Source organism: Arachis stenosperma, chromosome 2, assembly GCF_014773155.1.
Source record: "Arachis stenosperma cultivar V10309 chromosome 2, arast.V10309.gnm1.PFL2, whole genome shotgun sequence".
In the NCBI taxonomy this organism is placed as follows: Eukaryota; Viridiplantae; Streptophyta; class Magnoliopsida; order Fabales; family Fabaceae; genus Arachis; species Arachis stenosperma.
Genome location: NC_080378.1, coordinates 47,142,096 through 47,152,988, shown reverse-complemented (window position 1 = coordinate 47,152,988; position 10,893 = coordinate 47,142,096). Strand labels below are relative to the sequence as shown.

The 10,893-nt window shown below is 39.6% G+C and overlaps 1 non-coding gene across 1 annotated transcript; it reads left to right on the top strand.

Annotated features, from left to right (window-relative positions):
• Window positions 1-2,076: 2,076 nt before the first annotated feature.
• Window positions 2,077-2,184, top strand: LOC130964842 (small nucleolar RNA R71). Its single transcript, XR_009080911.1, has one exon. It is a non-coding gene; the product is annotated as a small nucleolar RNA R71 (small nucleolar RNA).
• The last annotated feature ends 8,709 nt before the right edge of the window (window positions 2,185-10,893 follow it).

Below are 10,893 nucleotides of genomic sequence, written 5' to 3'. Positions count from 1 at the left end.
GTGCCATTTCTGGCGTTAAATGCCGGGCTGGTGCCCATTCCTGGCGTTTAACGCCAGGTTCTTGCCCTTGTCTGGCGTTTAACGCCAGTCTGGTGCCCCTTTCTGGCGTTAAACGCCCAGAATGGTGCCAGACTGGGCGTTAAACGCCCAACTGCTAGCCTCACTGGCGTTTAAACGCCAGTGGGTTCTTCCTCCAGGGTGTGCTGTTTTTCTTCCTGTTTTTCATTCTGTTTTTGCTTTTTTCATTGATTTTGTGACTTCTCATGATCATCAACCTAAAAAAAAGATAAAATAACAAAAGAAAATAGTTAATTATAAAACATTGGGTTGCCTCCCAACAAGCGCTTCTTTAATGTCAGTAGCTTGACAGAGGACTCTCATGGAGCCTCACAGATACTTAGAGCTATGTTGGAACCTCCCAACACCAAACTTAGAGTTTGAATGTGGGGGTTCAACACCAAACTTAGAGTTTGGTTGTGGCCTCCCAACACCAATCTTAGAGTTTGACTGTGGGGGCTCTGTTTGGCTCTGTTTTGAGAGAAGCTCTTCATGTTTCTTCTCCATGGTGATAGAGGGATATCCTTGGGCCTTAAACACCAAGGATTCTTCATTCACTTGAATGATCAGTTCGCCTCTATCAACATCAATCACAGCCTTTGCTGTGGCTAGGAAGGGTCTGCCAAGGATGATGGTTTCATCCATGCACTTCTCAGTCTCTAGGACTATGAAATCAGCAGGGATGTAATGGTTTTCAATCTTTACCAAAACATCCTCTACAAGTCCATGAGCTTGTTTTCTTGAATTGCCTGCCATCTCTAATGAGATTCTTGCAGCTTGTACCTCAAAGATCCCTAACTTCTCCATTACAGAGAGGGGCATGAGGTTTACACTTGACCCTAAGTCACACAAGGCCTTCTTGAAGGTCATGGTGCCTATGGCACAAGGTATTGAAAACTTCCCAGGATCTTGTCTCTTTTGAGGTAATTTCTGCCTAGACAAGTCATCTAGTTCTTTGGTGAGCAAAGGAGGTTCATTCTCCCAAGTCTCATTTCCAAATAACTTGTCATTTAGCTTCATGATTGCTCCAAGGTATTTAGCAACTTGCTCTTCAGTGACATACTCATCCTCTTTAGAGGAAGAATACTCATCAGAGCTCATGAATGGCAGAAGTAAGTCCAATGGAATCTCTATGGTCTCATTTTGAGCCTCAGATTCCCATGGTTCCTCATTGGGGAACTCATTGGAGGCCAGTGGACGTCCAGTGAGGCCTTCCTCAGTGGCGTTCACTGCCTCTTCTTCCTCCCAGAATTCAGCCATGTTAATGGCTTTGCACTCTCCTTTTGGATTTTCTTCAGTATTGCTTGGGAGAGTACTAGGAGGGAGTTCAGTGATTTTCTTGCTCAGCTGACCCACTTGTCCTTCCAAGTTTCTAATGGAGGACCTTGTTTCAGTCATGAAACTTTGAGTGGTTTTGATTAGATCAGAGACCATTGTTGCTAAGTCAGAGGTATTCTGCTTAGAACTCTCTGTCTGTTGCTGAAAAGATGATGGAAAAAGCTTGCTATTGCTAAACCTGTTTCTTCCACCATTATTGTTATTAAAACCTTGTTGAGGTCTTTCTTGATTCTTCCATGAGAAATTTGGGTGATTTCTCCATGAAGAATTATAGGTGTTTCCATAGGGTTCTCCTAGGTAGTTCACCTCTTCAATTGAAAGGTTCTCAGGATCATAGGCTTCTTCTTCAGATGAAGCATCCTTAGTACTGCTTGGTGCATTTTGCATTCCAGACAGACTTTGAGAGATCAAATTGACTTGTTGAGTCAATATCTTGTTCTGAGCCAGAATGGCATTCAGAGTATCAATCTCAAGGACTCCTTTCTTCTGATTAGTCCCATTGTTCACAGGATTCCTTTCAGAAGTGTACATGAATTGGTTATTTGCAACCATTTCAATCAGCTCTTGAGCTTTTGTAGGCGTCTTCTTCAAATGAAGAGATCCTCCAGCAGAGCTATCCAAAGACATCTTGGATAGTTCAGAGAGATCATCATAGAAAATTCCTATGATGCTCCATTCAGAAAGCATGTCAGAAGGACATTTTCTGATCAATTGTTTGTATCTTTCCCAAGCTTCATAGAGGGATTCTCCATCCTTCTGTCTGAAGGTTTGGACTTCCACTCTAAGCTTACTCAATTTTTGAGGTGGAAAGAACTTTGCCAAGAAGGCATTGACTAGCTTTTCCCATGAGTCCAGGATTTCTTTAGGTTGAGAGTCCAACCATGTTCTAGCTCTGTCTCTTACAGCAAAAGGGAATAGCATAAGTCTGTAGACCTCAGGGTCTACCCCATTAGTCTTGACAGTGTCACAGATTTGCAAGAACTCTGCTAAAAACTGATGAGGATCTTCCAATGGAAGTCCATGGAACTTGCAATTCTGTTGCATTAGAGAAACTAATTGAGGCTTAAGCTCAAAGTTGTTTGCTCCAATGGCAGGGATAGAGATGCTTCTCCCATAAAAGTTGGGAGTAGGTGCAGCAAAGTCACCCAGCACCTTCCTTGCATTGTTGGCATTGTTGTTTTCGGCTGCCATGTGTTCTTCTTCTTTGAAGAATTCGGTCAGGTCCTTTAAAGAGAGTTGTGCTTTGGCTTCTCTTAGCTTTCTCTTCAAGGTCCTTTCAGGTTCAGGATCAGGCTTAACAAGAATGCTTTTGTCTTTGCTCCTGCTCATAAGAAAGAGAAGGGAACAAGAAAATGTGGAATTCTCTATGTCACAGTATAGAGATTCCTTGAAGTGTCAGAGAAAAAGAAGAGTAGAAGACAGAAGTAGAAAATTCGAACTTATCAAAGGAGATGGAGTTCGAATTTTACATTAAGGAATAGTGTTAGTCCATAAATAGAAGGATGTGAGAAGAAGGGAAGTAATTTTCGAAAATTAAGTGAAAGATTTTGAAAACATTTTTGAAAAACATTACTTAATTTTCGAAAAAAATGAAAGTGGAAAAGAAATAAAATGATTTTTGAAAAAGATTTTGAAATTAGAAATCAAAAAGATTTGATTGAAAACTATTTTGAAAAAGATGTGGTTAAGAAGATATGATTGGTTTAAAAAAATGTGATTGAGAAGATATGATTTGAAAACAATTTTAAAAAGATTTGATTTTAAAAATTAATAACTTGGCTATCAAGAAAAGATATGATTCAAACATTAAACCTTTCTCAACAGAAAAGGCAACATACTTGATTTGTTGAATCAAATCATTAGTTGATAGCAAGTATCTTTGAAAAAAGAAAGAAATTGATTTTGAAAACATTTGATTGAAAAGATATGATTTGAAAAAGATTTGATTTTGAAAAACTTTTGAAAACTTAAAAAAAATTTGATTTGAAAACAAAATCCTCCCCCTTGTGCCATCCTGGCGTTAAACGCCCAGAATGGTGCACATTCTGGCGTTTAACGCCCAAAACTATACCCTTTTGGGCGTTAAACGCCTAACCAGGTACCCTGGCTGGCGTTTAAACGCCAGTCTGTCCTTCTTCACTGGGCGTTTTGAACGCCCAGCTTTTTCTGTGAAATTCCTCTGCTGTATGTTCTGAATCTTCAATTCTCTGTATCATTGACTTGAAAAGACACAAATTAAAAATATTTTTGGATTTTTAATAATAAGGAAAAATCAAAATGTAACAAGAATCAAATAACAATGCATGCAGGACACCAAACTTAGCAGTTTGTATACTACTGACACTAACAAAATGAGAATGCATATGAGACTCACAAAACACTCAAGTCAAGAGAATTCAAAGATTAGAGCACGGAAATTATCAAGAACATCTTGAAGATCACTAGGACACATGAATTAATGCATGCAATTGACACCAAACTTAAGATGAGACACTAGACTCGAACAAGAAATTTTTGGATTTTATGATTTTTTTGATTTTTTTGTGTTTTTCGAAAATTAAGTGGAAAAAGATATCAAAATTCTTAATGAGAATTCCAGGAATCAGTGCAATGTTAGTCTAAGACTCCGGTCCAGGAATTAGACATGGCTTCACAGCCAGCCAAGCTTTCAAAGAAAGCTTCGGTCCAAAACACTAGACATGGCCAGAGGCCAGCCAAGCCTTAGCAGATCACTGCTCCAAAAGCAAGATTGATAAAAATCAACAAGCTCTTGTGATGATAAGTTGAAATCTCGGTCCAATGAGATTAGACATGGCTTCTCAGCCAGCCAGACTTCAACAAATCATCATGAAACTCTAGAATTCATCTTCAAGAATTTCGAAAAAAAATACCTAATCTAAGCAACAAGATGAACCTTCAGTTGTCCAAACTGAACAATCCCCGGCAACGGCGCCAAAAACTTGGTGCTGTTGTCGGATTTTGGCACTGATGTTACCGGACAAAAAGCTTGCTCAAAACTTGAACAAAATCCGGCAACGGCGCCAGAAACTTGGTGCGCGAAATTGTGAACAATACTTTTCACAACTCTCATAATCCCCGGTCATGAACTCCAAAAACTTGGTAGCTCAATTCCATGGCATTACACAACTTCGCACAACTAACCAGCAAGTGCACTGGGTCGTCCAAGTAATAAACCTTACGCGAGTAAGGGTCGATCCCACGGAGATTGTTAGTATGAAGCAAGCTATGGTCATCTTGTAAATCTTAGTCAGGCAAACTCAAATGTATAATGGTGATGAACGCATAAAACATAAAGATAAAGATAGAGATACTTATGTAATTCATTGGTAGGAACTTCAGATAAGCGCATGAAGATGCCTTCCCTTCCGTCTCTCTGCTTTCCTACTGTCTTCATCCAATCCTTCTTATTCCTTTCCATGGCAAGCTCGTGTAGGGTTTCACCGTTGTTAATGGCTACCTCCCATCCTCTCAGTGAAAACGATTGCATATGCTCTGTCACAGCACGCGGAATTCAGCTGTCGGTTCTCGGTCAGGCCGGAATAGAATCCATCGATTCTTTTGCGTCTGTCACTAACGCCCCGCCTGCTAGGAGTTTGAAGCACGTCACAGTCATTCAATCATTGATTCCTACTCAGAATACCACAGACAAGGTTTAGACCTTCCGGATTCTCTTGAATGCCGCCATCAGTTCTTGCCTATACCACGAAGACTCTGATCTCACGGAATGGTTGGCTCGTTTGTCAGGCGAGCACTCGGTTGTCAGGCGATCAACCATGGATCGTGCAATCAGGAATCCAAGAGATATTCACCAGAGCCTTGGTTGCTTGTAGAACAAAAGTGGTTGTCAGTCACCTTGTTCATAAGTGAGAATGATGATGAGTGTCACGGATCATCACATTCATCAAGTTGAAGAACAAGTGATATCTTAGAACAAGAACAAGCGGAATTGAATGGAAGAACAATAGTAATCGCATTAATACTCAAGGTACAGCAGAGCTCCACACCTTAATCTATGGTGTGTAGAAACTCCACCGTTGAAAATACATAAGAACAAGGTCTAGGCATGGCCGAATGGCCAGCCTCCCAAAGTGAGTTCAATCATAAGAACATGATCAAAAGCTCTCTAATACAATAGCAAAAGGTCCTACTTATAGAAAACTAGTAGCCTAAGGTTTACAGAAATGAGTAAATGACATAAAAATCCACTTCCGGGCCCACTTGGTGTGTGCTTGGGCTGAGCAATGAAGCATTTTCGTGCAGAGACTCTTCTTGGAGTTAAACGCCAGCTTTTATGCCAGTTTGGGCGTTTAACTCCCATTTAGGTGCCAGTTCCGGCGTTTAACGCTGGAATTCCTGAGGGTGACTTTGAACGCCGGTTTGGGCCATCAAATCTTGGGCAAAGTATAAACTATTATATATTTCTGGAAAGCCCAGGATGTCTACTTTCCAACGCCGTTGAGAGCGCGCCAATTGGGCTTCTGTAGCTCCAGAAAATCCACTTCGAGTGTAGGGAGGTCAGAATCCAACAGCATCTGCAATCCTTTTTAGTCTCTGAATCAGATTTTTGCTCAGGTCCCTCAATTTCAGCCAGAAAATACCTGAAATCACAGAAAAATACACAAACTCATAGTAAAGTCCAGAAAAGTGAATTTTAACTAAAAACTAATAAAAATATACTAAAAACTAACTAGATCATACCAAAAACATACTAAAAACAATGCCAAAAAGTGTATAAATTATCCGCTCATCAGGGTTCTATGTATAGTTCATGTGGCTCAGAAGGTGGTTGGGTTGGTGGATATGGGTTAGGGTCATATGGAGGTGTTTGGTGGTAAGGAACTTGTGAGTATGGTGGTTCAAAATTATGTTGAGGAGGGGGTTCATAGGCATATGGTGGTGCTAGTTGGTAACTACAAGGGGGTCCACCATATCTATCGTCTTGGTACGCACCCTGGAATGGCTCTTGACCATAGTAATTTGGTGGAGGTTGGTTGTCACGAGGAGGTCCACTGTAACTATTGTCTTGTGGTGCACGAAATTGTGATCTCTAATAATGGCATTCAACTTGGTATGCGCGTTTATAACTTAGCACTTTCTTCACAACCTCGCACAACTAACCAGCAAGTGCACTGGGTTGTCCAAGTAATAAACCTTACGTGAGTAAGGGTCGATCCCACGGAGATTGTTGGTATGCAGCAAGCTATGGTCATCTTGTAAATCTCAGCCAGGCAGATAATAAATGGTTATGGAGTTTTTGAATAATAATAATAAATAAACAGAAAATAAAGATAAAAATACTTATGTAAATCATTGGTGAGAATTTCAGATAAGTGTATGGAGATGTTTTTTCCTGTTGGATCTCTGCTTTCCTACTGCCTTCCTTCAATCCTTCTTACTCCTTTCCATGGCAAGTTGTATGTAGGGCATCACCGTTGTCAATAGCTACATCCCATCCTCTCAGTGAAAATGGTCCAAATGCTCTGTCCGCTACAAGAAAACACGTCTTTTGCCACGCTTTTAAAGCATGGCGAAAAGCTGAAAAAAACGCGCGATAGCTTTTCGCCACACTTTTTGAGCTATCGCCACGCTTTCGAAAGGGTGGCCTATCAAAGGGTGGCGGTTGCTCTATCGCCACGCTTTTTGCAGCCTATTGCCACACTTTTTGTTTGCCACGCTTTTTTACAAACTGCCACTTAGAAAAGCGTGGCTGTAGAAGGGAAATACGGCCACGCTTTAAAAGCGTGGCGATAGGTAGAGATATGGCCACGCTGTAAAAGCGTGGCGATAGGGTAGATCTGGCCACGCCGCTTTTCATGCGTGGCAGTAGACCAGATATGGCCACGCTTGTAAAGCGTGGCAAAAACAGGAGATAAGGCCACGCTTTTAAAACGTGGCAAAAGGGGAGGTACGGCCACGCGTGTAAAGCGTGGCGAAAGCGTGGTAGTAGAGTAGGTATGGCCACGCTTGAAAAGCGTGGCGAAAAAGCTTAGATACAGCCAGGCTTTCTAAGCGTGGCAATAGACAGAGATATGGCCATATGGCCACGTTTTTAAAGCGTGGCAAAAAAGATGGTCAGTAACCTAGTTCCCTTTTTAATCTTCATAAATAAAACCTTATATGAATTCATAGATAATTTTTAATTTAGTCAATGACCAATAATCATGTAATCCAACTTTCATAAAATTGTCACCAAAATAAGTGTGTGATCACATAACAACATACACTAACAAAATACCAAAAGTGAAAATCATAACTACTCATGAATTCCTAATACATGAATTAGAATTCCTAATCAAAGTCTTCTTCAAAATACCAAAAGTGAATGTCATAACTTCTCATGAAATTCCTAATACATGAATTAAAATTCCTAATTAATCAAAGTCTTCTTGTACTTCATGCCAAGATATAAAAACTTCATGTATCATTGCAAGGTAAATTGTTTTGACCTGTGCCCTGCAAAATAAAAAAGACAAATGAACAACGACAAATGAAAAATGGGTGATGCAGTAAACTTCAGCCCACTAATTTTTCTAACAATCAGATTTGACATCAAACTTAATTTTTGTAACATAAAAAGCGTTCTAACAATCAGATTGAATTTTGCTACATATATCCACTAATCTGCACAAGGATTCTCAAAATCTCCTTTATATTTGATATCAAACAAACAAATTATTGTTCAATAAATAAATCTGATTTATAGCATCAATGAAAACGTGATACAACATTCATGTTCTTTCAGCCAATGTTAGATATTCTATTGTTGAGCCAAGCCTAAACCTAACAAACTAAAACTGAAACATATATTACTTATTTTTAACAAAATAAAGATGTGAATGTGGCATAAGGTCTCTGGCAGCTATTTAATTTTGATCATGCGCCTACACAATATGATGATATCAGCCAGTACCATTAATATCTCTCTAACATTTCACAACACACTGAAATTTGAATCGTGCATTCGGAATTTTCAGATAGAAGGAACCAATAAGTGAAATAAGTGAAAAAGAAGATGCAAAACGAACAACAATGGCAACTAGTTCGAACCTTCCAAGTTCTAACAAACTTAACTCTTTCCTCCAGTCATAGTTATTCAAAATCATATTAGAACCTTCCAAGTTCGAATTCAGCAACAACAAACAAAATTGAAGTACTTGGTTATATTCCAACATTTTTATTAATAAAAATATTATAATTTTACCTACATCATCTTTGTGTGGAATGTGAGTTGATTTGGTGGAGCGAGGAGTATTTTTTGCTTTGGTACTTGAGGTATCCAAAGGAGAATCTTGGGCAGCTTGAACTAAGGCTGCTACCTCTTCATCACTCCTTCCAGGGTTGAGTTGGTGCACCAATACCTTTAATAAACCACATACACCATCCATCTTCTTCTCTAATGATGAGACCTTAGTGTTATATTCAACTTTTATGTGGCGAATCTCCTCATATTTTTTAAGAGAGCTTTGATAAGCGGATAATTTATACGCTTTTTGGCATTGTTTTTAGTATGCTTTTAGTATGTTTTAGTTAGTTTTTATTCTATTTTTATTAGTTTTTAGTTAAAATTCACTTTTCTGGACTTTACTATGAGTTTGTGTGTTTTTCGGTGATTTTAGGTATTTTCTGGCTGAAATTGAGGGACCTGAGCAAAAATCTGATTCAGAGGCTGAAAAGGACTGTAGATGCTGTTAGATTCTGACCTCCCCGCACTCGAAGTGGATTTGCTGGAGCTACAAAAGCCCAATTGGCGCGCTCTCAATTGAGTTGGAAAGTAGACATCCTGGGCTTTCCAGTAATATATAATAGTCTATACTTTGCCCGAGATTTGATGGCCCAAACAGGCGTTTCAAGTCAGCTCAAGAATTCTGGCGTAAAACGCCGGAACTGGCACAAGAATGGGAGTTAAACGCCCAATCTGGCACAAAAGCTGACGTTTAACTCCAAGAAAAGTCTCTACACATGAAAGCTTCAATGCTCAGCCCAAGCACACACCAAGTGGGCCCGGAAGTTGATTTTTATGTAATTTACTCATCTTTGTAAACCCTAAGCTACTAGTTCTCTACAAATAGGACCTTTTGCTATTGTATTTTCATCTTTGGATCACTTTAGATCTTTTGATCATCTTTGGACGTCTAGTTCTTAGATTATGGGGGCTGGCCTCTCGGCCATGCCTAGAACTTGTTCTTATGTATTTTCAACGGTGGAGTTTTTACACACCATAGATTAAGGTGTGGAGCTCTGCTGTACCTCGAGTATTAATGTAATTACTATTGTTCTTCTATTCAATTCAGCTTATTCTTGTTCTAAGATATCACTTATTCCTCAACTTGATGAATGTGATGATCCGTGACACTCATCATCATTCTCACCTATGAACGTGTGCCTGACAACCACCTCCGTTCTACCTTAGATTGAGTGGATATCTCTTGGATTCCTTAATCAGAATCTTCGTGGTATAAGCTAGAATTGATGGCGGTATTCAGGAGAATCCGGAAGGTCTAAACCTTGTTTGTGGTATTCTGAGTAGGATTCAAGGATTGAATGACTGTGACGAGCTTCAAACTCGCGATTGTGGGGCGTTAGTGACAGACGCAAAAGAATCACTGGATTCTATTCCGACATGATCGAGAACCGACAGATGATTAGCCGTGCTGTGACAGAGTGCGTTGAACATTTTCACAGAGAGGATGGGATTGTAGCCATTGACAACGGTGATGCCCAACATACAGCTTGCCATGGAAAAGAGTAAGAAGGATTGGATGAAGACAGTAGGAAAGCAGAGAGACGGAAGGGACAGAGCATCTCCATACGCTTATCTGAAATTCTCACCAATGAATTACATAAGTATCTCTATCTTTATTTTATGTTTTATTTATCTTTTAATCATTAATCCTCCATAACCATTTGAATCCGTCTGACTGAGATTTACAAGTTGACCATAGCTTGCTTCATACCAACAATCTCCGTGGGATCGACCCTTACTCGCGTAAGGTTTATTACTTGGAAGACCCAGTGCACTTGCTGGTTAGTTGTGCAAAGTTGTGATAAAGAGTTGAGATTGCAATTGAGCGTACCATGTTGATGGCGCCATTGATGATCACAATTTCGTGCACCAAGCTTCTTGTAATTGAAGCCCCATAACAACGAACTCGACCTGGTTGGTCCTTTCCTAACACTCCTACAAATGCATCCTCTTCATTTTCTCCTGCTTCTAAGCGGTTCTGAAGTTCAGTCTATCAAAAAGCAACAACCAATAAGGTTCAAAGTTGCATTAACTCAATTTAGATAGAAATCACATCAGAATTCATAATGTACATATCCAAAATACAAATACAAACAACTCACAATTGTGGCTTGTGTTTTAGCATCAATTTCTTTTCCTTTTTTACTTGTGTGAGTTGCTATGAAAACTTCAGCCCTTGATGGTTCTTCACTGTTCTCTTTAGAGTCGCGCTAGAGTACATAGAGAAAAGTTTA